Source organism: Lycorma delicatula, chromosome 11 (genome assembly GCF_047948215.1).
Source record: "Lycorma delicatula isolate Av1 chromosome 11, ASM4794821v1, whole genome shotgun sequence".
NCBI lineage: Eukaryota > Metazoa > Arthropoda > Insecta > Hemiptera > Fulgoridae > Lycorma > Lycorma delicatula.
Window position 1 is genome coordinate 25,894,714 of NC_134465.1, and position 27,280 is coordinate 25,921,993.

General features: G+C 29.0%; 1 protein-coding gene across 1 annotated transcript in view; it reads left to right on the forward strand.

The window, feature by feature from the left end:
• Positions 1–27,280, forward strand: part of LOC142332489 (protein O-mannosyl-transferase TMTC1-like) — a 755,673-nt gene that overhangs the window by 583,692 nt on the left and 144,701 nt on the right. The gene's annotated exons all lie outside the window — the stretch shown is intronic.

Genomic DNA, 27,280 nt, shown 5'->3' on the forward strand with positions numbered 1-27,280 from the left:
TTACATCTGCATTTCTTATCGAGAAATTAAAAAAAAAAAAAAAAAATGTAATTAAATTAACTATTTTAACCAGCAAACTCGGAATTTCAAAAAATCCTTTCTTATTCCTCACTCTCAGCGTAAGGAAAACGTATATACAAACTTTCATTAATACATTTTCAGTAGTCTTCGCTGGGCGTTGATTATGAATGATTCACGACATATTATTTACATATATATATATATATAAATTTAAAAAATAAAATTGAAACTAAAGGTACCAAACTAGTAACAAGGTATACAACTAAAAACTGCAGCATACAACAGATAAATTAAAACACATTTTTAATTTATGTTCTTTCAGAAAGTTAGGATATCTGTCATATTCACATTGTTTTATGTAGAGCAATATCAAAAGCTTCAAATATGTGAAACTGTATTATGGTATTTTCAATCATCCCTGATAAATTCGAAATACCAAATATTTTTGCCGCAGTTAATCTATTAGATAAAAAGCCAATCTCCTTATGTGACATTTTAAAGACTGATATATTTCAGTAATAATAATAATAATGATTAAAACCTGGTTTACGTCACAGCAAGAAAAAAATCATAATTCATTTTTAATATTATTATAAAATATTTATTAGTTGCTTCAAAATTGAATATTGACGTAGGACTAAACTACAGTTTTGGTTGCGTGCAGCTAAAGTATATCGCTCACGTATTTTTCCTATAAATATATATATATTACAAAATAAGGAAAAAAATAAAACTTTAATAACAATGACATAAATATAATGATACTGTATGTAAGCATACTAATGCGTATTACCAACGGAAGATCTCGTGATTACAATAAATAAATACAAACAATTTATTACTTTATTGATATTGTGGAATTATTTGAAATATTATTATTGGTAGACCAATATTATTATTTTTCCTATGTATATATATATATATATATATATATATGTTTGAAGAAAAACCAAAAATAAATTTTATGTTATCAATAAAATAAAACGTTTTTTGAATTATTAGTTTATATTATAGGTATGTTTTTAACAAAAACTATAATCTCAAGACTTATTCCAAATATATAAATAATTTATCTAATGAGAAATACACTGTCATCATGAATATATTTATTTATTATACTAAAATTAAAGCTTCAACTCTTAAAACTTTATAATTCTTCAATTTAATCGCTAAGTTATACTTTGGCTATGAGTTAAAAGGGTAATAATTATTTTCAGAATAACATTTGAAAAAAAGAAGAATCATCTTAATTTATCTTCAAATTATATTTCTAATAATTTATTCAATTATTTATTTCATTATAATGTTTTTTGTGTATTGCTTTATTTACAATTAGTTTCCTGAACAGTGAAACAGTAAATAAATTGTACTGTGTAATGACATGAAAGGGAGGCATCCAGTGATATCTCCCAAGACAATATAAAGGTTTAAACACAGTATAATACAATAAAAAAATACAACGAATAAAAATATAACTAAGCATAATGAAGTAAAAACAATTGGAAAATTAAATTCCAAATAAGAGCAACATAGACGGTAAAATAGTAATATAACATATGTATTAGAACAATAAAATTAAATGGTAAATAAAGCTGAACAAGCAACTTTATAAAAAAATTTCGCGAGTCATAATTGAGAAAAAAAAAGACATAAATTAACACTGATCTCATATATAAGAAACAACGTCAAAACTATGTAATTGGTGTTATGTGTTGGTGTCATACGCTAAATAAATAAATAAATAACGTCAAAACTATGAAACTTAATTTATAAATAAAAAAAAAACTAAGAAATTCATATTAGTAAATTAAAATAACTGTATCAGAAAAATTTCAGTAAGTAAAGGATTATATTCAACGCAGAACAGCCTCTAGATCCAATAAATGCAACCTCTTTTGTCGTCTCATATCTTTACTGTTATCCAAAAGGTTAAGAGCAAGATGATTTTCGTGCAGACTTAAAGTACACACTTTAAACATAGCCGGTGGATTACTTCACGAATAGATGGCATCCCTAGATAATCGTGGATCTCCTTGATTTTCGCGAACCACGGGTCCTCCGAAATGTTCCTTTACACTTTTTTTTTTTTGGAACCTTTAGATGATGTCGATTTTGCTATCGCAATAATATTTTATTATTATAAAAATTTACTATAAGAAATTAATGAAAGAAAGAAAATCAATTTTTGGGTCTTATTTCAAAAGTGGATACACTTCTTAAATTGCTATTATAATAGTTGAAAAATAAGTATTAATTATAGCCATTTCTGTGATGGTAAAACAAGGCGACATCCTGAAAAAATTGATCTAATAACGATGTTACCTTAGCGCCATGTGAATTCGCATAAATAGGAGTCAAGGAGAATAACAGTAAAAAAAATCTGATGTGTACAACACGTCGCTTCCTGGTAAGCCTATTAAACCATTTAAAAAAAAATGAAAACTATATAAAATTTTATTTCATTAATAACTTCTGATGTTCGCACCACGAAAGTGTTACATAGTTCATATTTCATTACACTTGATTTTATTAAATATTTTTGCCAATTGTAACTAAATAATGTTCATGAATTTAGCGTACTAACAAAATCTTTTGTTTGAAGTAAAGAAAAAGTTAAAAATCGTTAATATTTTTAGCTGTTTCTTGAATTTTGATATATTAACACAGCTCTAACCCCAATGTTTTATTTTTTTATACACAAAAAAACGAATATAATTTTAGATAAATCGTTCGTATGAAGAAGTTTAAATCGTTCAAACGGATGAATCGTTTGTGCGCTGCGCGCAGCCGCTCGGCGTCACCACCGTTGGTTCGCTTTGCACCAATAGCAGCTAAAATAAAAAAGGTGAGAACATACAGCAAACAAACAAACCCACACACCAACCTTTTTTTTTAAAGGGAAAAATTCTATGATTATTTGTTACATATTATATTAATTTTATTTTAATTAAAATAATTTTTCCCCCTTTCACCTAATCGGATTCCACGATGAAGCATAACACAATCCGGCGGAGTGTCCTATTGTAAGCCGGCTGCATCTTAACTATTAATGCCTGCCTCTAACTCCCAGAGTAGCGTTACCAGGCCCGACTATGTCGTTCCTGTTCCCCCATCCTAAAAACCGGGACTCGCTCTTTATGCCTTGTTTGCATCAAACGTGAACATCCAAAAGAGCATTCTCGCCGGGACTGCGGTCTTTTCTATGGAAGGACGAGAGAGTCCCCGTACCTCATCACTTCTACTCATCTGTGCATGCACAAACGAATAGAGCTCTGCAGGGAGCTGTCCCTCATCACCATGTTGCCATACTTGCTTCCATATCTTGGTAGTGAAGGCCCCTGATGTCCGAAACATCAAAATTCATTAAACGAACTCTAAGTAACTTACTGATGGATGAGATTTAATATTTATTGTTTTAATTACTTTATTTGTATAATAATTTTTCTCCATTCAGAATCTTATGCCTGATATCATCTTTGATTCTATCCTGTAGAGGATGAACATTATTTGTGTATGGCAATACGGTTAACGGATAATAAATTTAACATCAGCATCTAATTATTTTGCTAATTATTTGAGTTATGATGACTAAATATTCAGCAATAAAGGGAACATGTTCTCATGCATAATCCAATCTATACTTTTCTGTCATTATATAATAGAAATATATAACAATTATTTTAGATGGCTTATTTGTTACTTCCACATAGTTTAAAAAGCAAGTACAATGGAATTCTATGGCATTATTCTACTACTCTATTTAAATTCCTGAGCAATCAAGAGATTACCTTTTTACGTCGATATAGAACAAATAATTAAAGTATCAAGTTTTACGTAGCGATTAATAAATGTAATCCTTTTGTGTATCATTGGATATAAAATGAGGAAAATCACCTGATATCACAGAACACTTAATAGGATAAATATCTATTTAAAATTTAGTTTACAATTTTAATTACAAATTAACATTATTTGTGTTTTACTAATATCCAATTAATAAAGCAATTAGAAATTTATTATAATTAAACGATGGTTGTTTTAGAAGGTTATTTATTAATTTAATCTTTGCTTTCACTGTAAACAATTGTAAAGTTTATTTTAATTATAGCATATACTGTACTGTTTGATAATAATAAGGGATAAATACACATGTGGTAGCTGAACAGCAGGAAATTGTGGCTAGCTTTCCTTCCTGATTAACAAACTATAGATATCTGTTTATCGTACAAGGGAAAATTAACTAATCTTCCATCAACAATATTCGATTGAATAGACAGAAATGTTAATCTGCAACATAGACAATCTAAAATCTATAGTAACTGCTTAATAACGTTTGGTAAACATTTAAAGATTATGTTATTCAATGTATCATATTGTATAACAAGTTTTAATGCTAATAAATATTTTAAACAATTAAATATTAATTATGGATATTATCTAATGAAAACAGAGTAGATATTTTACTGAATATAATTTATATATTGATTCTTGTGATGAGATACATAATAAAATCAAAATGATTCGGATTGATCGACGTAAATTGTATATTTAATAATAATAATAATAGAAATACATTATTTAAGAGTTGAAATTAACGGAAAGACTTTTTTTTAAATATATGTGAAAGAAACACGTTATTTTTGTATTATAACAAATTTCTGAATTGAAAAAAATTATCTGCAAAGATTTATATGTTACAAACCGTTCAATTAAAAAAAAATGAGTATTGCTCAATATTAAATCTTTTTTACTTCCTTGTAAAAAGTAAAGGAAGTATTGTGATAGCGAAAAATTTAGATTTACAGATTTCAACGAAAATATCCATTTTAATTCCCCCTGAATCCTTTTTGACTAGATTCAGCGTGACGTCTGTACGTATATACATATGTATCTCTCATAACTCCAAATCGATTAGCCGTAGGATATTGAAATTTTTGGATTTAGGACTGCTGTAACATCTAGTTTGTACATCTTCCCTTTTTACTGGAATCAAGTGGACCATAACTGTCCAAAAAGGCCCAAAATGCAAAATATCAGGATTTTAGACTTTTTCTTAACTTCAGTAATAAGCCTTCATTGACAGCTTTTCAACCACATTTCATAAGTGGTACTTATTTTCATCGGTTCCAGAATTATAGCCAAATGAAATTTTAATTCATGAAATATTTGGATCTTACAAGGGGAAGACACATCGGTTCAAATTCGACTTCATCTCCTTTTTTTTAATTTAAATATATTGATTTATTACTAAATATTAACCTCCGATTTTAAAGAATTATTACAATAAATAATATTTAATAATAACAGTGAAAAGAAAAAAGTATGAAAATTTATCAGAAGTTATTAATGAAATAAAATTTTATGTACTTTTCATTTAACAAAAATATGTATATGTAATTTAATACGTGTACAAAGAAGCAATGAGGTGTTCACATCAGATTTTTTTGTACGTAATTCGTAAGGGTATCAATTTATTTGATTTAAAATCGACTATCGAAATATGTTTTCAAAAATCTATATTCCTACAAAAAATAGATTGAATCATCACTAATTTTTACAATGATTTGACCAAACGTATACATGTTTTCGGAAAGTTGCTGCCCAGTATGCTTGAAAATTACGTGGTGCATTCTGTTCTTTTGCCGTTAGATTGGTTGCCCAGTGGGTTTGTTGGGCGTTGCTCAATAAAAAACCAAAATATGGGTTGCTGAGTTATGATTGAACGTGATTCGTTTCATTTCGTGTTGTTTCGTTTACCGGAATCAGTAATTGCGACAAACGTAACAGTTTTTACGGTAGAGGAACGCATTCTTCTAGTTGAACACTTTTTTCATGAAGGTGACAAGTATAATGATTTAGAGAAGTACAAGTCTTCTGAAAAGTTTTCAAATATACCTCTTTCTCGCCACAGTGCAGTTCAAACTCTTATCGAAAGAATTCGAACAACAGGCTCTGTTGCATCACGAGCTGATGGAATTGGAAGACTATCTAAACTAAACGAACAGAAGAAGCAGCTTGATAATTCGGATGCTACCCACCGAAAGTCCATCAAAATAATGCATAAGTTAGCACAGCAGCAAGATATCAGACTTGACACCCCACATAAAGATGTAAGAAAAGAACTGAAAATTTTACTCTGCAATGTGTGTTCAAGAATTGAAACTTACAAATCGTGCCAAAAGACTAGGTTTAAACGTTTATTGACCAAAATTCCATAGGTAACCTCGACATTACGATTTTTTATAGATAAAGCGTGGTTTCATGTGGGAGGGTATATTAATTCACAAAATTCACGACTGTGGTCGGCAACTAACCCCCATAAATTACTCGAACAACCTTTACAATTGCAGTGAAAATTTGAGCCTGGGTCGGTATGAGTAGAACGCGGATTGTGGGTCAAATATTTTTCAAAAATATAGTTAATATTAATCGTTAGTGTTCTACTTTAACAAACATGCATTAGTCAGTTAACAGCTGTGTGCACCAGAGAACACACAGCTTATCGGTCAATGCCTTTTTATGAAACGTCTTTTGTAAACGAATCATTATGAGGGGTTTGTAGCCTGCACGACTGCTTGATCTAACTCCCCGATATGACTTTCTATCGGTGGCATCGAAACAAGCAGTATATCACAACAGACTACTTCCGATTGAAAAACCAAAAACCGCAAAAACGGCATACGCACTTGACATTCCAATACATCAACTGGTTAAAGCGCAGTGTCGTATTAATGTTGAAGGAAGTCATTTTCAACAACTTTTATAAATTATTCCAGTAACTGTAATATCCGTTTTTATAAAATAATTAAATAAAAATTCACAATAATAATCAAAAAATTTCATCATTACACTTCCATATGTAAAATGTGGTGCAGACCATGCGACTAAGGACTTTTCTAAGCCACCACAGGTCCCGTATTCCTGCGTTAACTGTGGCGACCAACACCCAGCGATGTACAAAGGGTGTACGATTTATCAGCAATATATGACTAAGGTCTTTCCATTCTACCCGACCCTACTTTATGAAGTTACAACTAATGGCAATTACGCTAATAGTACAGTCAATAACAACACTCCACGTGCTAAAAGAGGAGATGTGCGGGTAACTGGCTCGGGTGGCAATGATTCTCATGTTTCTAATTTTGATGATAGCATTAATGATGGCTTTGTTAATGAGCGGAATATTTCTGGTCCTACGTACGCTGAGAAAGTTACAATGTGTGGACGGACCCTCTGATGACAATTATAATGTGTATAAGAATAGGCTGATTGCTTCCGTTCCTGTCTACGCTGAACGAGTTAAATGAGTGGTTCTTATGGTCAGCAAACTTCTGATAACCAGAATTTTCAAGGGCTCGCGCATATCGTAGACCATATGTTTCAACGATTGGAGCAAATGATGGGGATTATGATGGACAGGTTTTCCAGACTATCTCTGAGTCGTCTTGAGAGAAATTTTTCTGACTAGCAATCTGGAATGCTAACGGGTTGTCTGATAAGAAGCTAGATTTTGAGGCGTTTTTTAAATATTAATAAGATAGACATAATGCTTGTCTCTGAAACACGGTTCATTGATAAACATTTTTCCACGTTTCATGGCTATACAATGCCCCTACCATCCATCAGGGAATATGCACCGCGGTACTGCTGTTATTATTAGAAGTACGTTACCTCACTATGTATCACTTGAACACAAACAGGACATTTTACAGATCTTATTTTACTTATTGTTCGATTATCTTGCTGAACAGAATGTAAAGTTGATGTGCCATTATAATTAAACAGAAACCTACATTTCCATAATTCTGCAGTACAATGAAATAACCCACCGGGTTGGTCTAATGGTGAACTAGTCATCGAAAATAAGCTGATTCGATGTCGAAAGTTCTAAGGTTCAAATTCGAGTAAAGGCATTATTTACTTTTATACAGATTTGAATACTAGATTATAGATACCGGTGTTCTTTTGTGGGTGGTTTCAATTAACCACACAACTGATGAATGGTACCTAAGACTGTAAAAGACTACACTTCATTTGAATTCATATCTATCAACCTTTTTCATCCTCTGTTGAAATACCTTACGGTTGTTCCGGAGGCTAAACAGAAAAATAAAAAAGGGAAAAAGTGCGTAATGAAATATTCGACTACTCTTTTATAACCTGCTTATTGATACTGAAATTAAAAATTTTGATTTGTACATTCTAAAAAATATTTTTTAATGCAAATTAGGATTTTAAATAAACTACAAATTATGTTGTAATAAGAAGTCAATCTTTTATTTACACTTTGAAATATATTTAAAAATCTATATAAATAAAAATGTAAATGTTCGTTTGTTCAAAATCTGAAGTCTCCGAAAGTTCTTCACCGATTGCTTTGAAATTTGGATACAACATTGGATTAGAATACGCGCATTTTTTTATATACCTACTATTTATATATTTAAGATGTCACACCTGTGACAGGTAAAAATAATTTTTTTTTAAAAACAGCTCGTTACCTGCTGGAGGTAAAAGCAAAACATGCTATACTAAATATTTTACGATTCCATTTCAATGTTTCGGATATGTGTCCGCTATAGACTAAAAAACTACTGGACCAATTTACGCGCGGGGGAAAAGTAAGAAAGGGAAAAATTAAAAAGGGAAACAGGGAAAAATCGAAAAAGGTAAAACGGAAGGGAAAAATCGAAAAAAGAAAAATAGTCAAACTGTAAAAAAATGGAAAAGGGGTACGGTGGCAAGAGGAAGGGGAGCGGGAAATAAGGGAATATAAGTGGGGAAGGAAAGGGAAAAGGGAATGTGGTAAAAATTAAAATTGGAAAACGAGAAAAGGAAAATGGGGAAATTGAGAAGGGTAAAAATGAAACGGGGAAAGTGGAAAAGGGTGGCAGGGTAAAAGGGAAAGCTTAAATTTTGTGAAGTTCCGTGATTTTCATTTTAGTAATGTTTTATCAAACTTTCAGTTGTGTTCATTTAATCTGTATACCCCTATATATTCGAATCTATTAATAGCAAAGCATTGCCAAGTCTGCTAGTATAAAATAAAATAACTTTTTTATCTACCAATATATTATAATTTTACTCTATTGAAAAGGGACAATATAGATAAATCAATAGTCATAAATAATTAATTAGTTTAAATAAATAAATTATTCTACTGCTAGAATGTAACTTAAATTATTTATTATATATAAATATACGTGCAAGGGAGGTTATTAGTATTTAATAAAAAAATGTGTACCCAACTTATTTTAAATGAACGTAAAACCTAAAATTAAAATGTATTTCCTTCACTAATCAATATAAAATTTTAAAACTGGAATTTTTTATCGTACTTTTTTAGATATGTAAAAACTACTACGTAACCGATAAAAGTTAAATTATATAGGATTTCCAGAAGAGTCGTATCAATCAATTTTACATCATTTTTATTTTTTACTGTTATCATTTTTTCATTTATTACTCAATACATGCATGTTTTTAATTCATAAAAAACTGACGTGTATAATCCAGTTATTCGTTTTACTGGATTTTCCTTATTTATTTTTAACTTTTATTTTACATTTTATAGTAGCATTCTATAATTTAATAATCTATATCGTCAATGTGATATCGTTTTAAAAACTCGTACATAATTCAATTTTCTTTTTTTTTAAAGCCGTTTTATTTAAAAAAAAAAAATTAAAAGTTACATACATTTTTCCATATAATAATATTTTTTTCGGAGGTAGGTGGAAATGCATTTAGGCACAGAGTGTCGGTTTCCCACTGGTATTAGCCAATCACTATCAGCAGACTAATGACTAATACCAACCCCCATTCTACCAGGACTCGACCCGGAACCGTTTAACACTTTACTTCCAGCTGAGTCCTCCTATACCAGTCTAAGAGGGCCGTTACCTAATTTTTAGGACTATCCAGGCCCGCTTCTTGGTCCTGAGAATGCTGCCGACGAATCGGGCCACACTCTCCCATCTGCTCAGATTACGGAGCATCATCGCGAGCCCGTTTCTCGTTGACGATGGCCTCCCGGTCTTTGCCTGCCCGTCGCCTCCTGTAGGTCGGCAGGTCCTGCAGGAGGCGACGGGCAGCATTATTGATAATAATAACAATATTATTATTATTGTTACAGATACGTGCATACGTGATGATAACTTAAATGATGTTTAAAGAGAATAACACACGCGCGCGCGCATATATATATATATATATATATATTATAGAAGCCGGAGTGAATTAAAAAAAAAAAAATTCTAAAAATACTCATATAAAGGTTAAGCTTAACGAGCTGGCATAAATAAATTGAAATTCTCCTAATCTTTCTTTATTTTAGTTAACTTATCTTACACTGTTTTATTCATAAATTTCCCTATAAGTTTTGTTTAAACGTTTTGTGTTTATTACCTATTTAACAAATTTATGGCACGTGAAACATAAAAATGTGGGTTTTTACCCTAATATAATGGTTTTCACCCCATATTTCTCAAAAACGCAGATACGGTTTTGGGACATATTTTATTTGACTTTTTCGGTTACAATTATAAGAAATTAATTAAGTAATTAATTAATAATTACTAATACTTATACTGCAACTAAATTATCGTTCTAAACATTTCAGTAAGACCTCATTTCACCAGGCTCACCAAAATCCGAGCGAAATCTTTCACTATCCGTAACTCGCAAAAAAAGCATTTTAGGACAAATGTTTATCTGAACTTTTTCCATTATTTTTAAGAGTAGATTAGGTTATGAAAGTCCCGGGAGAACTTCATGATACACGCTGTATATGACGTATTCAAAAATATTTAAACTGAAGGGAGAAAAAAGCAAAAGAATAAAAAACATAAAAATCAGTTTTAATAGCTGAGTTTTAGTTTTTTGAAAAACAAATTGGGGTTATTTATATGCGTATTATAAGTAACAAATTTGCTTTATTGAAATTTTCTGTATCCGAAGAAAACTGGAATTGTTTTTTCGTGATATCCCAGATTTCCTTAACCAATTTTGAAAAAAAAGAAATAACATCTATTTCCCATACGTACAATTAATTGTTTGAGCTAAATTTGGAGAAAATCGATTGGGTCAATCCTGAGATATTAGGCCAAAACCAGTGCGAGATAATTACGCACATATATAATATTATTTTATGTTTTTATTGGTTTAGATGAACTATCTTGACCCTAAAACGTAAACCCACCAGGCTGGCCTAGTGGTGAACGCGTTTTCCCAAATCGGCTGATTTGGAAGTCGATACTTCCAGCGTTCAAGCCTAGTAAAGGCTTTTATTCGGATTTGAATACTACCACACATTTCAGGAATGGTCGAAATAAGAGTATACAGGACTACACTTCATTTATACTCATACATATCATCCTCATTCATCCTCTGAAGTAATACCTGAACGGTAATTCCCGGAGGCTACACAGGAAAAGAAGGAAAGAAAGAAAGACCCTAAAATGTAGTGATTTCACAATAAACCCGATACGCATTTTTCACGATTAATATATTCTTTAATACATTTCTTCTAGTTATATTCGCTGGGAAAATAAAACTAATTTGAAAAAGCTGCAGAAATATCAAAATCTAATTTTTCTCTCACAGTTTATTAGGTAAATCTAATGAAAAATTAAAAAAATAAATGTGAACTAATTAAAATTTTTTTAATGTTACGACTATCAACTGCTATGGTCATTACCCTATGAAATTTTATAAAATATGATAAAATACCGTGCCTGACCAGGATTTAAACCTGGGACCTCCGAATGAAAGAGCGAGGCATTCCCACTCGACCACGGAGATCGGCAGTGTAACTTTCTTTTTTATTTTTTATAAATTATTGGGTAAATGAATAAGGTATTTCTTTTTATAAAGAATCCCAGTCAAGAAATATTTAAATAAATTTTTACGAATATAGTTTTATATATTACTAGCAGACCTGGCAATGCTTGGCTATTGCTTGATTTGAGTTTATATATATATATAGATTAAATGAACACGTTTGAAAGTTTGATAAAACATTAACAAAATGAACATTACGGAATTTCACAAAAATTAACCTTTCCATTTTACCCTTTCTCACTTTGCCCCTTCCTCCTTTCCTTTCCTTCCCCCATTTCTCTTACCCTTATTTCCCCTTTCCCCTTCTTCTTCCCCTTTCCCTTTTCTTTTTTCTCTTTTCCCCTTTCCTTTTACCCGTTTTCTTATTTTCATTTTCCCCTTCTTCCCTTTTTCCATTTTCTGATTTTTCTCCCTTTTTCTCCGAGCGTAAATTGGTCCAGTAATATTTAGTCACTAGCGAACACACATGCTGGAAACATTGAAATGACATCGTAATATATTTAGTATAGGGTGTGTTGCTTTTACGACCAACAGATAGCGCTGTTTTTCAAAAAAGCATGTTTTTACCTGTGATAGGTGTGAAATCTTAGGTATATAAATAGTAGGTATGTAAAAACGTGCACATATTCGAATGCAGCGTTGTGTCAAAGTTTTAAAGCAATCGGTGAAGAACATTCAGTGATTTATGATTTTGAATAAACGAACATTTACATTTTTATTTATATAGATATATTTGCGTTTCAATAAAACTAATTAAAATACTATTGTTTTAATTTCTTTTGCATAATAATTTTTTCATGCGTTAAAAATTATTCTAATGCATTATTAATTTAAATTTGAGAATATGATTTTTTAAATTCTTGTAATTTTAATTGTTGTACAATTTTTGCTTTTGTATAATAATTTTCTAATGTATGATTATAAATTTTAGATTGGTTGTTAGTAATAATTATTTTACCACAAAAATAATTATTTTATAAATTAGTAATTTAAATTTATGTAAATGGTGAAAAAGTAAAATAAGCAAATTATATATACTGGATAAGTCTTGAATAAGACGGTAGCGAATGAATATTAGTTAGAAAGAAAATCATATTAAAATACAGACAAAGTCAATTGAAGAATGGTCTTTGTATCTAACTTCAATTTTGTCATCGACCATTTCCTCTGAAATGGTTCTCTTACTTGTTATACAGATCCTTTGATAAAGGAAGTAGAATGAAGAGTTTTGACTCCTAAATAAGTAGAAAACAACCCTTAAAGCCTCCTCAATTTGGCATCCTTCTATCTCATGAATAAAACAATTCTTGTCTTAACACTTCACTAAGAGTATTTCTTGCTGTTAATGTACGCTGGAAGAAAGAGTATCTTAAATTAACAAACTTTTATACAAAAACTTTCAACAATATATTTTAATCAAAATAACTTTTTTTTATAATTTAAATTTAATATCGTTATGATTTTTTTTTCTAATATATGAACGCAAAACTGTGTAATTTGAAAAAAGAAAAAAAATAATATCCGTGAAAATTTACTTACTTTTAAAAGTTAAACAAGATTACATCAGATAAAACTTTTGGACAAAATAACATCAGACGATGTATTTGGAATTTGAATATTTGTAGTGGATGAATGACTATCATTTAGTAATATAAGCTTAAATATATATCTGTGTATTACACACCCTATCTATGTGTAATATTTGCATTTTATATATATATATATATATATATATATGTGTACAAATATTATATATTTATAAAAAATATTATATATATATGTCGGAGAGGCGAGGAGATTTGTCAGGGATTCAACGTTTTGTGTTTCACTCATTTTTATTATTACAAGTGGAGAATATATAAGATTATAATAAAGTTCAATTAATAAAAATGAGTAGATAACTCGTACAATGAAATAATTACAAATGATAATTATCACTTATCAATAACTCAGTAGTACACGAATTATAATATAAGATTAATTTAATTTAGAATTCAAATAATATTAAAACAACTTGCGATAGACCGAGGCTCAGGGAAATAACGAATTCGCGATCACCAGGACGTCTGTTCGATCTGGGTTCCAAAGCAAGACTACCTTTTCTCAATATTCTCAAATAATATGCCTACTGCATATTTCCTTTTCCTTATTAATTTTATGATACCCCTATCGTCCTGGGATCCCGACTACGTTGACAACCATGTGCCTACCTAGGCCTAAGCCTACCGCAATAAAACAATTTAAACCTTATTTTACAAAATATTACAAGTAATAGTACATTTCTTAAAACTACTAAAAATACAGATATTCTAAAGAATATTCTCATCGTTTTGTCGGAAGATACTCCACTGTACTTTATTCTCCGACATATATATAACAACTTGAACTTTTTTTATATATTCAGTCGCTTTAATATTGGAAGGACAGATAGAGGGAAAAAATTGTGTAGGCAGTCCACGTTTGGAATATATAAAACAAATTGTTAGGGATGTAGGATATAAGGGTTATACCGAAATGAAACGACTAGCACTAGATAGGGAATCTTGGAGAGCTGCATCAAACCAGTCAATTGACTGAAAAAAAAATATATATATGTATATATATATATATATATATATATATATATATATGTATATATATATATATATATATATATATATATATGTATATATATATATATATATATATATATATATGTATATATATATATATATATATATATATATATTGACGAAGAATATAACAAATTTTCAGGACACGTTCAACTTGTGAAAATGTAGAGAAAGATCATGTAAACACATTCGGAAACGCTTCGTTAGTGAGTGTTTTCTGGCGAAAGATTTCACCCTGAATTAGCTTTTATATAAAACCTAAGTTAAAAAATTTTAAAAAGGAATTCCCAGAACTGTATTTATTGTAGTTTCTGAGAAATTTACTGTAAAAGACAAAAGATTGAGGACAAAACACATTTTATATACAGCGTGAAAAAACTTTGTTAAACTGGTGTAAAAAGAATAAAATTAAAAAAAAAAAAACTTTTGGAAAATTTGATTTTAAGAAAAATCATATGAATAAATTCCACAGAGCCTAAATTAAGACGTAAGAATATTGAAGTTCATTAAAAACAAAATGTATCAAAAAGTTACTGATTTTAAAATTTTTTTTTATTGCTTTTATTTATAGTCGCATCAAAATTTATAGTCAGTAGCAACTACAGTAACACTATCATGTAGTATTATATAAAACAACAAAAATCATAAAGAACAAAAATAAGCAATAAATAAATAGGAACAATAAATAACAAACATATACAAGTGACTACAATTAATACAAAATAAAATACATAAATCAGCCAAAAATCACTAAATCGTGTTCTTCATTCCACTGTAGGAGAGAAACCGCAACGTTCTGGTATAATAGAAATTTCATATCCGAACCCTTGTCTAAGTTTTGTCGGGTGGTTCCGAAGATTCGGCAATCAAGGAGCAGGTGGTAGACGGACCATTTGACCAGATTATCTATGTATTAATTGGTTTAATTTTATTAATTGGTATTAAACAAAAAAAAAAGAATTATATATTTTAGAAATATAAACAATCAAAACATAAAGAAATGAACAATAAAGTAAAACAACATATACAGAAAGAAAATTTTTTAATTAAAGGTTCTGTAGGTTAAAAAAACCTCAACAGAGGAGAATGGACTGAAGAAAGAAGAGCTAAGGAGTCCAAAATAATGAAGAACTTACAGAAGATAAAGAAAGAAATTACATGAAATAATATTTGCTTGGTCCTGGAAGGCCTTACCTCGGCCTTCAAATGAAATGCAGTTTAGAACAGTTTCAGGTTGATCATTCCTGAGATGTGAAGTTAATTGAAACCCAACCACCAAAATAACACTGCTGTCCACGATCAAGAATTCAAATCCGTGTAGAAGTAACTGCCTTTTACTAAGGTTTAAAGTCTAGGAAACTTTTTTCACGTGCAACCATATTTGTATTGAGTAAATTTGAACGTTTTCTTAACTTTAAGGTGAAAATCTATTTTATATCCTATTTAACACCGCTAATATCTACCTCCGCCTTCCGGCGTGCCGAAAAGAGTTTTCTTTTTATCGGTGACAAATAATTCAAATGGATTGTCTTTGTACCGCTTGACATATCTAAATAAATATGTCGTATAGCAATTAAATCAGAGAACTCCTAATACAAAAATTATAGTAAAATATTTATGGTAAACAGTATTCTGTCAATAAAAAAACATTTTATAAAATTAATTTATTTGGATTGTTTTATTTATTAGGTAAGTTATTATACTATACTAACATCGGCTCCGTCCAATTTAGATGATTGAAATGAGGATGGTCCAGGTTTAATTGAATTGTAGTAATAAATCGACACTATCATTTAATTAATTTCTCCATTCAGACAGATTTCGTACTGTTGAAAGAGACAGCAGTATCTTATTAACTGTTAAGACAATGATATTGTCTTTTCTGATGATTCGTCAATATCGTGCTTGAAGTAGAAATGATTGTGGTTTGTTGCTATGACAACCACCAATGTTGATAGAACAACGTAAGTTTGGTCCATCATTCAACAAAATCTGGCTGTTAACTCTTAATAAGCCTGGAATAATATTAAATATAATTCTAGATTTTCGTATTGTTGATTGGTGGTATATATTTAAATTTTCTACAAAATATCAGCCTCTAATTATCAAAATATCAGCAACATTTTAATAATATTCGAATTCAAATAGTACTTGATATATATATATATATTTTAACCTCAATTTTCATAATATTTTATATTCTGTATAGAGGTTTGGTGTAATGCTTTTAGAGTAATTTAAAAATTACCGTTTACCTTACTATTTTAAAATTACGTACGATATTATTAATTTTTTTATTGTTACTGAAAAATAATTTTTTATTCTAAAAATGTAATTTCCAGCAAATAATAAAATAAATAAAATAGTCATATGTTTTAAAAGTAAACGACAATATTATCTTATTTCTTTTCAATAAAGAAAAACTAAGAATTGAAAAAGCCTTTCGCTAGGAAATAAGTATTTTCTTATTCTCCAGAAGGTATATGATAAGAAGAAGCAGGAAGGAAATAAATTTAATGTAATGTAAATACCCTCCAGATCTTGTAACAACTGACCTGTTTCTTTACAATATCATTTTTTATTTTAAGCTACGTTATAACATAAAACTTTCTTTACTGTTGTTATATTTCAATCTAGGCACAGAAAAAGTAAATTAATGAAAACAATTATTATTTTATTTAAAATTTTTATACATTTTTAATATTTTATTAGGAGGAATTTTCAGCGATTATACAATTAACCACGTAAACCACTATTTGTTGCCTAATTTTTTAGCCACTTATTTATTGTAATAAAAATAATAATTTTTTAACTGATGATTCATCGAATTATCAGCAACTTATTCAATATAACACTATTAAATGAATAAATCATATCTTGAATTTATCACCGATGCTGTCTACATCGGTCTAAAGCGTGCAGTCGGATTTACTTTCTAATGACATCCCAATTGTTTAATAGGTTTACTGTCAAGCGATTTTTTTGTTAGTTAATCCTCTCACGTGGATCTTATTCCTAAATAATCCTGGATCTCATTGTTTGTTGTTAACTAAGGTGCCTCTGTTTAGCTTATTCTGAAACCGCTGTAAGATGTCATCAGTACTGTTGCTCGCCTTGCCCCATAATTCGGTCTCATAGGTCCAGATAGGTTTTAAAATCGTTGAGTATACTAGTAGCTTATTAGACAAGCAGAAACGAGAACTTGCATCCAACAACTAGAACATCTCCTTGAACTTTATCTAAAATTTTCTTCTTTTCTTTCTTATATAAACTTTCCACGGTCTACAATTGATTCGACGGTAGTCGTAGTTACCTCATGATCTCAGTTTGTGGAATTACAACGCAAATAAAATGGATCCACGGCAGTTGGCACTTTCCTCATCGTGAATGTCGAGTGGTTCAATTTTGCTTATTTAATGAGTATTCTTCGTGTACTCAACCATCTGTTGATTAAATTCAACTCAAATTGTAGGCTTTTCAATTTGGGTTAACTACAACAGCAAGAACAGCTGTGTCATCCGCAAAGGAAGTGATGGTAACCTCATCTGTTGTGGGAAACTCGGTAATAAAGATGGAACGTAACAAGGATCCCGACACAGAGCCCTGAGGAACTCCCCAATTGATTTTGAACGTGAGTTTTTCTCAACCATATTATTTTATTTATGCGGCTACCAAATTAAAAAATGAGACCGATTTTTTGAATTTATCTGCGATGCCTTTGATTTTTTTTTATGGAAAAATATCAGTCTGTCGAGTAAAATATTGTGTTAAAGTATAAACTAAATTGTGTTTTATACTTTCAAAGAAGATGATATTATTTTTTAAGAATAACCTTTTTTTTAACAAAGATTATAAATTCATAACGATCAACACTTGATATGTTGTTAAAATTTATTATATGACTTTTGAAGATAAGAAATAATGATTAATTAAAATAAAATGTATATCTTAGTGAAAATATTATTAATGAAGTATAAAAGAATATTTTAATTACATTGATGAGAACTGAAATTTGATTAGAAATGAGTGTACATGGGATATAGACAGTACTTTTAATTGAAAATAATTTAGAATTAATTTGATCGCACAAAATATCAATAATTTATGAAATAAATCAAGAAATACTGTTTTCTTACTCAAGTTATTTTCACATATTTAACTTCACTCGTTTTATCATCTTAGCAATCAATCAATTAAAAATAGGATTTATGTTAAAATTGTATATAATATAATTTTGTTGAGCAATAATAATTAACAATATAATAATATCAGGTAATAATAATTAACAATAAACGCTGAACATTGTATTAATAAAATACGGTATTATCTATTCAATTAGATAATAGAATAGAAAACTAGGATAGTCTTGAATAACAAAATAATAGAAATGAAACTGTAGGAAAGTGTTTAGTTTAATATGTTTAATGCCCTGATATGGACCGGACTATGGAATTGAAGCAATAAGCTTAACTGTTGTGTGTAGAATGGAGAGTGGGTACTTCTCAAGGGAACAACACAGTAAGTTTAGTGAAGTACTATTGTAGTAGTTTAATTTCAATGTTCCTAAGGGATTACTGCTTGTTTCCCTTTCCACCAATCTCTTTTATTCAATCAATTAAACTGAGTGCGTGCGTTTTTACTATAGCATGTTTTCCAAATTAAAACAAAAGTTAATTTTGTAATACTGGCTACCGACCGGAAGTTTAAAAATGTTTTAGCATAATTGTTTTATATATCAAAAAGTTTTACTTCAAAGTTTTAGGAATAAAGTTGAATATACAAAACTATAAATATTTTATCGTTTAACTGAATTTTAAATTAGAATAAAATACAAACAAGCTTGTTTTTTTCATGAATTTAATTTATATAGTAAAACTAGCATCTCCGTCGCGGCTTTGTCCACGCTGTTTGGTTATTTTCGTTTTTCGTCGCCATCAGGAGATTTTAGCCGGTCAGGGCTCTGCCCCCCCTCAAACCCCTGTGTTCAGTAAATTCATACTTGTAAGAAGAATAATAATGATAAATAAAAACTAAAGAATGCTCAATTTATAAAAACAGTCAGTATATAGTAATTTCTTCCGAGCAACGGATTGGTCAGTACAGACCCATTAATTAGTTTTTAGGTTTCTCGTTACAGATTTGCTCGCGAAATATATACCCAGAACAAAAAATATAAGTTACCATCACAATTTTACCAAATCTGATTCAATAGCGGTAGCCTAAAACGGCAAATATATATATATATATATATATATATATATATAAAACAATTCATGCATTTTTACACCATAAAATATTATAAGTCAAAAAAAACCGAAAACAATTTTTGATATTTATCTGAAAAATACTTGCAGGCAGAAATGGAGTAAATAGTTAAAAGATTACAAACTCCAAAAATCAAGTTGATATTTTCATTTGTTTCAAAGAAATTAAAAAAATATAGTCGGGTTTCAAGAAAAAAATTCAAAAATTAATTTTAACCCTTTAAACTCGGACTTTCAGAAAATCTAGAAAATCTCTTTGGTTTTTAGATATTTACATGAAGATTACACAAACCAAAAATTAAATTGATATCTTCATTTTTATAGAGAAATTAAAAAAAAAGGTAAATTTTATTATTACATCATTTTAACCCTTTAAACACGGAATTTCAAAAAAGTTCTTACTTACTGTTCACTTACACCGTAAGAAGAACGTGTATACATATTTTCATCAATTTATCATTAGTAATTGTTGCTGAACGTTGATTATAAAACACGATATGTTTTTTATACAAGTAGATGTAATTATATATATATACTTAATGTTATGAGGTTCTTTTAATAAGAATTTAAGTCAAACAAAATTGGGTGGATAATTTTTACGGTTAAATAGTAATAATAATAACACACAATAAAAAAAAATTTCACAATAATAATTAGAATAATGATAATAATGGCTACAGTAAACAATAATAATATTTATTATTATTTGTTTGTTATTACATGTCTATAACAAACAAATAATCATAAATGTCAATAAAGAGAGATACTTAAAAACAGAATTTAAAGTAATCGTCCGGATTTATTCAAAGGTAGAAAATTAGAATGGAAAAGAAGAATTCAGTCCCATTGTCAAAAGATATAGCGTGACCGATAGTCCTAACACTCTTAGCCACTCCTCTTCTATTAATAACAATAGTACAATAAATAAGACAAGTACAAAGTTCTTTCTCGGCAAATACCTTTGCTGTTCGCAAATAAAACTATCCCAGCAGGTTAGGAATGAAATTAAGTACATTATCTGTTTCACTTATAGTCTTACAGTAGTTCACCGACCTATTTCTTGTTTTTTTTTGTACTGTAGTTACTCGTGGCGTCTCCGTAATCGTATCAAACTTAATTCATACTGGAAATTTGCTTCTTCACTATCATCCTCGAAGAATGCTCTCGCTGACTGACGTCTCGGAGACTCACATTCCAGACTGATCACGATGAACTGATCCTTAACTGGTCTTCCTCGAAGTATTTATACTCCTATCTTCTTTACCTGCCGGACCGGACCCAACTCGAAGCGTGAGAACGGTAGAGCGAGCCCTTTCATTCCCATGCATTCCAAACCTTGGTCCGGTAACTCTTACCACGGTACAAACATTTGTTTATTGTGTGTCAGTGGGCAATATTACAAAATACGATTGTTAAACGGACTAGTTACCTGTACTAACAGAGTTTCTTTTAGCCCCATTCTGGACTCCTTCCATTATTATATTTTCTAATACTCTCTTCTTAATTGGTAGGAATCTGTTAATCACGTCCGCTATACAGGTCTTGTTACAATATATTCCGAAAATATATAGCAATGTGAATATATTTCAAACCAAATTCTAGATTTTTTTAAAATTCCTAGATTAAAGGTTAAAATAGGATGTAAGCCATCTCTGCTGTTTTAAAAAAGTGAATTTTTATATAGTCGGTATTTCTACAGCTTGTACCGCAATTCACTTCTCTTATAGTATTAAAAGATAACTGCATTAAGTGATAATTTTTTTTTTTTTTTTTAAATTTAAAGGTATTTCTTTTTAACTTTAATTTTTCTTGGAACTGTTTCGTTCCAAGTGTTTTAAATATGTTTCTCTAAGCATGTGTACAAGTTCTATTGTAGAGGATGTACACTATATAGAGCTTCAGGTTTTTGGAATTGCCCTTTCAGTGTTCCAAAACACTGTTGTAGTTAAATATGTAGGGGTTGTCGTTACCCTTTACAATGTCTACTACAGGTTTTAAACCTTCGTTTGAGTTTTATGTTTTATTTTAAATTCAATTATATTACACTGCTTTAAGAGAAAAATACTTAGTTTGACAAAGATTTAAAAAAAAAACCACATTCTTGTCCGAATAATTGACGTAGTAAGAATTTGTCGTGTTTTGAAAATATAAATGCGGTTTAAAAAAACCCAGCTTGATATTAATCAATTTTATTGATTTTTTATTTTAAATTCAATTATATTACACTGCTTTAAAGAAAAGTACTTATTTTGACGAAGATTTAAAAAAAAACTACCTTCTTGTCCGAATAATTGACGTGGTAAGAATATGTTGTGTTTTGAAAATATAAATGCGGTTTAAAAAAACCCAGCATTACATTAATCAATTTTATTGATTTTTATTTTAAATTCAATTATATTATACAGCTTTAAGAGAAAAATATTTAGTTTGACGAAGATTTAAAAAAAAACTACCTTCTTGTCCGAATAATTGACGTAGTAAGAATATGTCGTGTTTTGAAAATATAAATGCGGTTTAAAAAATTCCAGCTTGATAGTAATCAATTTTATTGATTTTTTTTGTTTAAATTCAATTATATTACACAGCTTTAAGAGAATTTTACTATTTATAATTATTATTGTTATTACTTTTTTTTTTATTATTATTATTATTACTATGTTTTATTTATTAGTAGTAACGGATTGATAGAAAAGAAAACTACGTTGAGGTAAATTATTTGATGGTAAAACAAAGATAATGTCCATTAAATACAATTACGTGAACATTGTTACTTCCTAGTACGAAGTAAAAGAAGAATTGTGATCGCGAAAATTTCGGTTTTCAGAGTTAAACGGAAATATCTATTTTGACCATCCTTGAACCAATTTTGACTTGTTTCTGCGTCACATATGTATTTTTTTATGTACGAATTTCGCGTAACTCAAAAACTATTATTCGTATGATGTTGAAATTTTGGATTTAGGATGGTTGTAATATCCAGTTCTGTACCTTTTTTTATTGCAATCGACTGGACCAAAGTGTCCAAAAAAGCCCAAAATCCAAAAAAATTGGATTTTGGGCTTTTTCTTAACTGCAGTAATAAGCACTCATTGAGAGATTTTCAACAATATTTCATAAATGGTACTTATTCTCAATGGTTCCCGAGTTATAGCCAAATAAACGTGTAATTAATGAAATGTTTGGATCTTATAAGGGGAAGACACATTGGTTCGAATCAGATTTCATCTCCATTTTTTTGAACCTAACTATAATAGGAAAGTAGCCCAAAACTTATGATATTTGTAAATTACTCTGAGTTACTTACTGAAATTAGAAGACGATTTAAAAGAAATCAAACTTTAATCTTCAGAATTACTTTTAAACTAAGATAAAAAATAACTTTATAAATTTATTTTTAAATCATAAAAAGTTTTATTAAGGAGTATACGAACTAGATAACTTATCTTAAATAATATAAAATCATTTCTTGCAATATAATCAAAATTATGAAATATACTCAAGCGTAAGTGTTTAACTTTTATTCTTGGAATGAAAATCGAAGAAATTTCATTCTTGAAATATGGACCATCTCGGGTTCAAATTCTGATTTGATTGACCCGGCTTTGTATCTTATAAAGCAAATAAAAATTTTTTAGAAGAACCAGTCAAAGTAGGATAGTAAAAAAAAAACTTGGCCGAAATACAAAGGAGAGGGTGCTGTTCTTTTTATATAATTTAACATTAATTTCCGGGTTCGAATCCCGATCAGGCATGGCATTTTCAGATACGCTACAAATCATTCAACTCATCCTCTAAAGTAATATCTAACGGTGAACGAGGAGGTTAAACAAAAATATTTAACAAACTTATAAAATTATTAACCTAAATAACGATTGTATTATAATATACCTTCTGTAATTTTCTTTGCAGTTGATAATTCTTGTTATTATGTGATTAAGAAGATTTAAGAAAATCAAATATTGTAGGTATCTGATAAAAATATATCGGTAAAAATCAACATAAAAACATTTAAAACATTATATATACATATATATATATATATATTTTCTTAAAAATCATAATATGATTTTATTTAATAAGTTAAAAGAATATTAAGAATTACTGCTACTAGAATTTTACATAATTTAATTAGTACGCTGGTCATTCAAATAATACATATTGATTTCCTTGTTTAAAAAGAATTTGGAAAAGGTAAACTTCTGAAAGTTATGTCAACATTCAAGGAAATTGTAGAGAGTTTATATTTGAATCTGGTAAACAGATTCAATGGAATTTCTGTTTCATTTAATAGTAACAGAGTCAAGGGGAGGTTTTGAACCAATATTGTAAGGAATGTTTTAGGTGCAGGATATTGGGTGTTAGGGGTGTTGGAATAATTTCCCTCCTTTTCATTCTCTGTTACCCTTCTTCTCTCAAAGAAGGAAGGGTTTTAAGCAAATCCAATATGCAAGAGAGTTTCTAACAAAACTTTGTAGTACATCGTCAATCGTTCCATTCAACCCTTATATACAACATGTACGTCATTCCTTACTCTCGTATTTGTCAACGACTTAAACGAAAATGTTGTCGGATAACGTCGCGTCGACCTAACATTGACGGCAATGTCCTTTTCGTTCCACTTGGTATTAGTTACTCTTGGTAGTATACCCGCCGGTTTGGGTGTAATCAAACTTAAAAGTCACGTTTCGAAAAGTTTTAACTCCAAAATTCATCATTTAACTTTACTCATTTGGATAAGCAATTCCAAACCGTTTCTTTACATTACAACGAAGGATTTCTTTAATATATTATACATAATATTATTAGTATTATTTCTAACTGAATGAAGGATTTAACTTTTTCCATATAAAATAATGAAGTATAAATTAAGTTCATAAAGATTTAGTTAAAATTTAAAAATTATCCCTCATCTCAGATGATATTAAATAGAATTTTCCTTATCAATGTCAAATCATTTATATTGACATAAATCAGATAATCACAATATAGCCAATATCGTAGTTATCCTCAGCTTCACAATCATATCTTAATTCAAGTCATCAAAAATCACGTGGAGTCATTCATTTTTAGTAACGTGGAAGGGTTCAAAAATATATGATTAAAATATTTAAAAAATTGTTGATTAACAAATTTTTAAAATAACATATTTTCTAAAATTTCTTAAAACTGAAAGAAATTATTAAAAAACACGGCATCGAGTTGCATAATTTTTCCAACTTTATTAAAGAAAATTCCCGTTCCATCAACCAATTATTTTAAAAGTAAAGATTTATTGGCATCTGTGTCTAATAATGTGATATCACAAAATATAAAATTTTATATTAAGTACCTTTACATCTACTTTTCTTGAAAAATTTATTAAACTAAGAATTTAGCATCATAAATCACATTTTATACCAAAAATTAACTACTGTATTAACAAATAATATATTAAAAACAAATCTCATTACAATTCATATATTTTTAATATTTATGAAACTATCTTGTTCTGAAATATAATGAAAAGAAAATAAATTGAGTAAGGAGACAAATTTTTCCCTTTTACAATTTTATAAAATTTTTATTTTATAAAGTTCAATTTTTATTTCCTCACCGTAGGCAAATTTATTCAAAAGTGGAAAAGCATCAGTATTCTATGTATCTATGCATAGAAGCTATGATACCAAAATTCAAGTGCTTACGATAATACATTTAAGAAATATGAACTTTTTTTCATTTTTAAATTTTATTTTTAAACAGTTATATCGTAAAGAAACCAGAAGTAAATCTGATCGTAACCAAACTCTTGATAGAAACAATTTTCTTAACATCTGGCACTGTTGGTATTAAAAAATTTATAAAAAATAAAGTATTCACTTACAAACAATTGTGAATATTGACTATCCAAGAAAGATTTCTGGGTACTGTTAAAAGATAAAGTTAGGCTAGAAAATTTACAAATATATGTATAAAGATTGTTCCGACAGGAGACTATGTAGCAAGTGAGATACAGTTGTCCATGCAAAAAATACCGGCTGTCCAAGTGGAGACCAGTCACATGACACTTCTCCCCTTATGACCTATTTATTTTCATTACAAATTTAAATGGAAACAGGAAGCGCTTGAAAGTGAAGGGAAAAGTAATTAACGGCGTACATTTAAAGCAAATTTTTTTGATAACAAAAAAAAATATCGAAAAAACCAAACTGAGATTTTTGTAGAAAATTTAATTTTAAACACTAATAGTAGTTTTTGAATTCGATTTGACCAACAGTTTGGCCGAAGTAAAGTTGAATATCAAAAAGAAACATAATACGGTTGTAACCGCAAACCATTAAAACATCCACCATCTTGAAACAGCGAAATATTTTGTAACGATTATAGTCTTACCAAGAATAGAACCTGTATTCAAGCAAAATTTCAGCTCAATCGGTTGAGTGTATCAAAGAGTAACAGAATTAGAGAAACCACTAGATTTATACATATATACATGAAATTTTGTTAAAATTCTAAATTCCTTAATTTGGATTTCGTTTTAAATTATTCCGGGTTTCACTTTCAAAAATAATACAACCATTCCGACGATTAGCGAGCACCCCACGATAAATTTAATCCAAAATAAAGGTTGATATTTATGTTGTGGAAAACAAAAAATCTGATGTGAACACCACATGATATACTTGTTATTAAATGACGTGTGCTATTAAATTATATATACCCATTTTTTTTAAAATCAAAAGTACATAAAATTTTATTTCATTAATAACTTCCGATATTTTTTCATATTTGGTTTTATTGTTATTACTGAAATATTATTTATCTTAATAATTAATAAATTAATAGATTAATAAATCAATATATTTAAAATAAAAAAAATTTGATAAAAAAAAAATGAGATGAGGTCTGTTTCGAATTTATGTACATTCCCTTGTAAGATGTAAATATTTCATTAATTAAAATTTTATTTGGCTGTAACTCTGAAACCAATGAAAATAATTACCACTTATAATATATCGTTGAAAAGCTTTCAATGAGGGATTCTGCAGTTAAGAAAAAGTCCAAAATCTAATTTTTTGGATGTTGGGCTTTTTTGAACACCGAAAGTGTTCAAAAAAGCCCAACTTAAAAGGGAAGATGCACAACTAGATGTTACAACAGGACTATATCCAAAATTTCTACATTCTACGACTAATCGTTTTTGAGTTATGCGAGATAATAAGTATAATTATTGAAATCTAAAGATAATTTAAATCTAAGATAATCTAAATAAGAAATCTAAGATAATTTATTGAAATGTAAACTTTTTCGCGATGATAATACTTTTTTTACTTAGTAGAAGGAAGTAAAAAGAATCTACCAATTTCTACTGCAAAAAAAAAACGATTTTAAGGTTGATTACAATCATCAGGGAGCAGAATTTCATCAAAAGTGTAACCGTAAATTAATATTTTCGTTTAAATTATACTATTAGACTTTTAATAGGTGAACGCACGATTATTATATACTAATATACTTTTTATTAAATCCCTAAATGGTATTATTTTATTCCTATTAAAAACTATA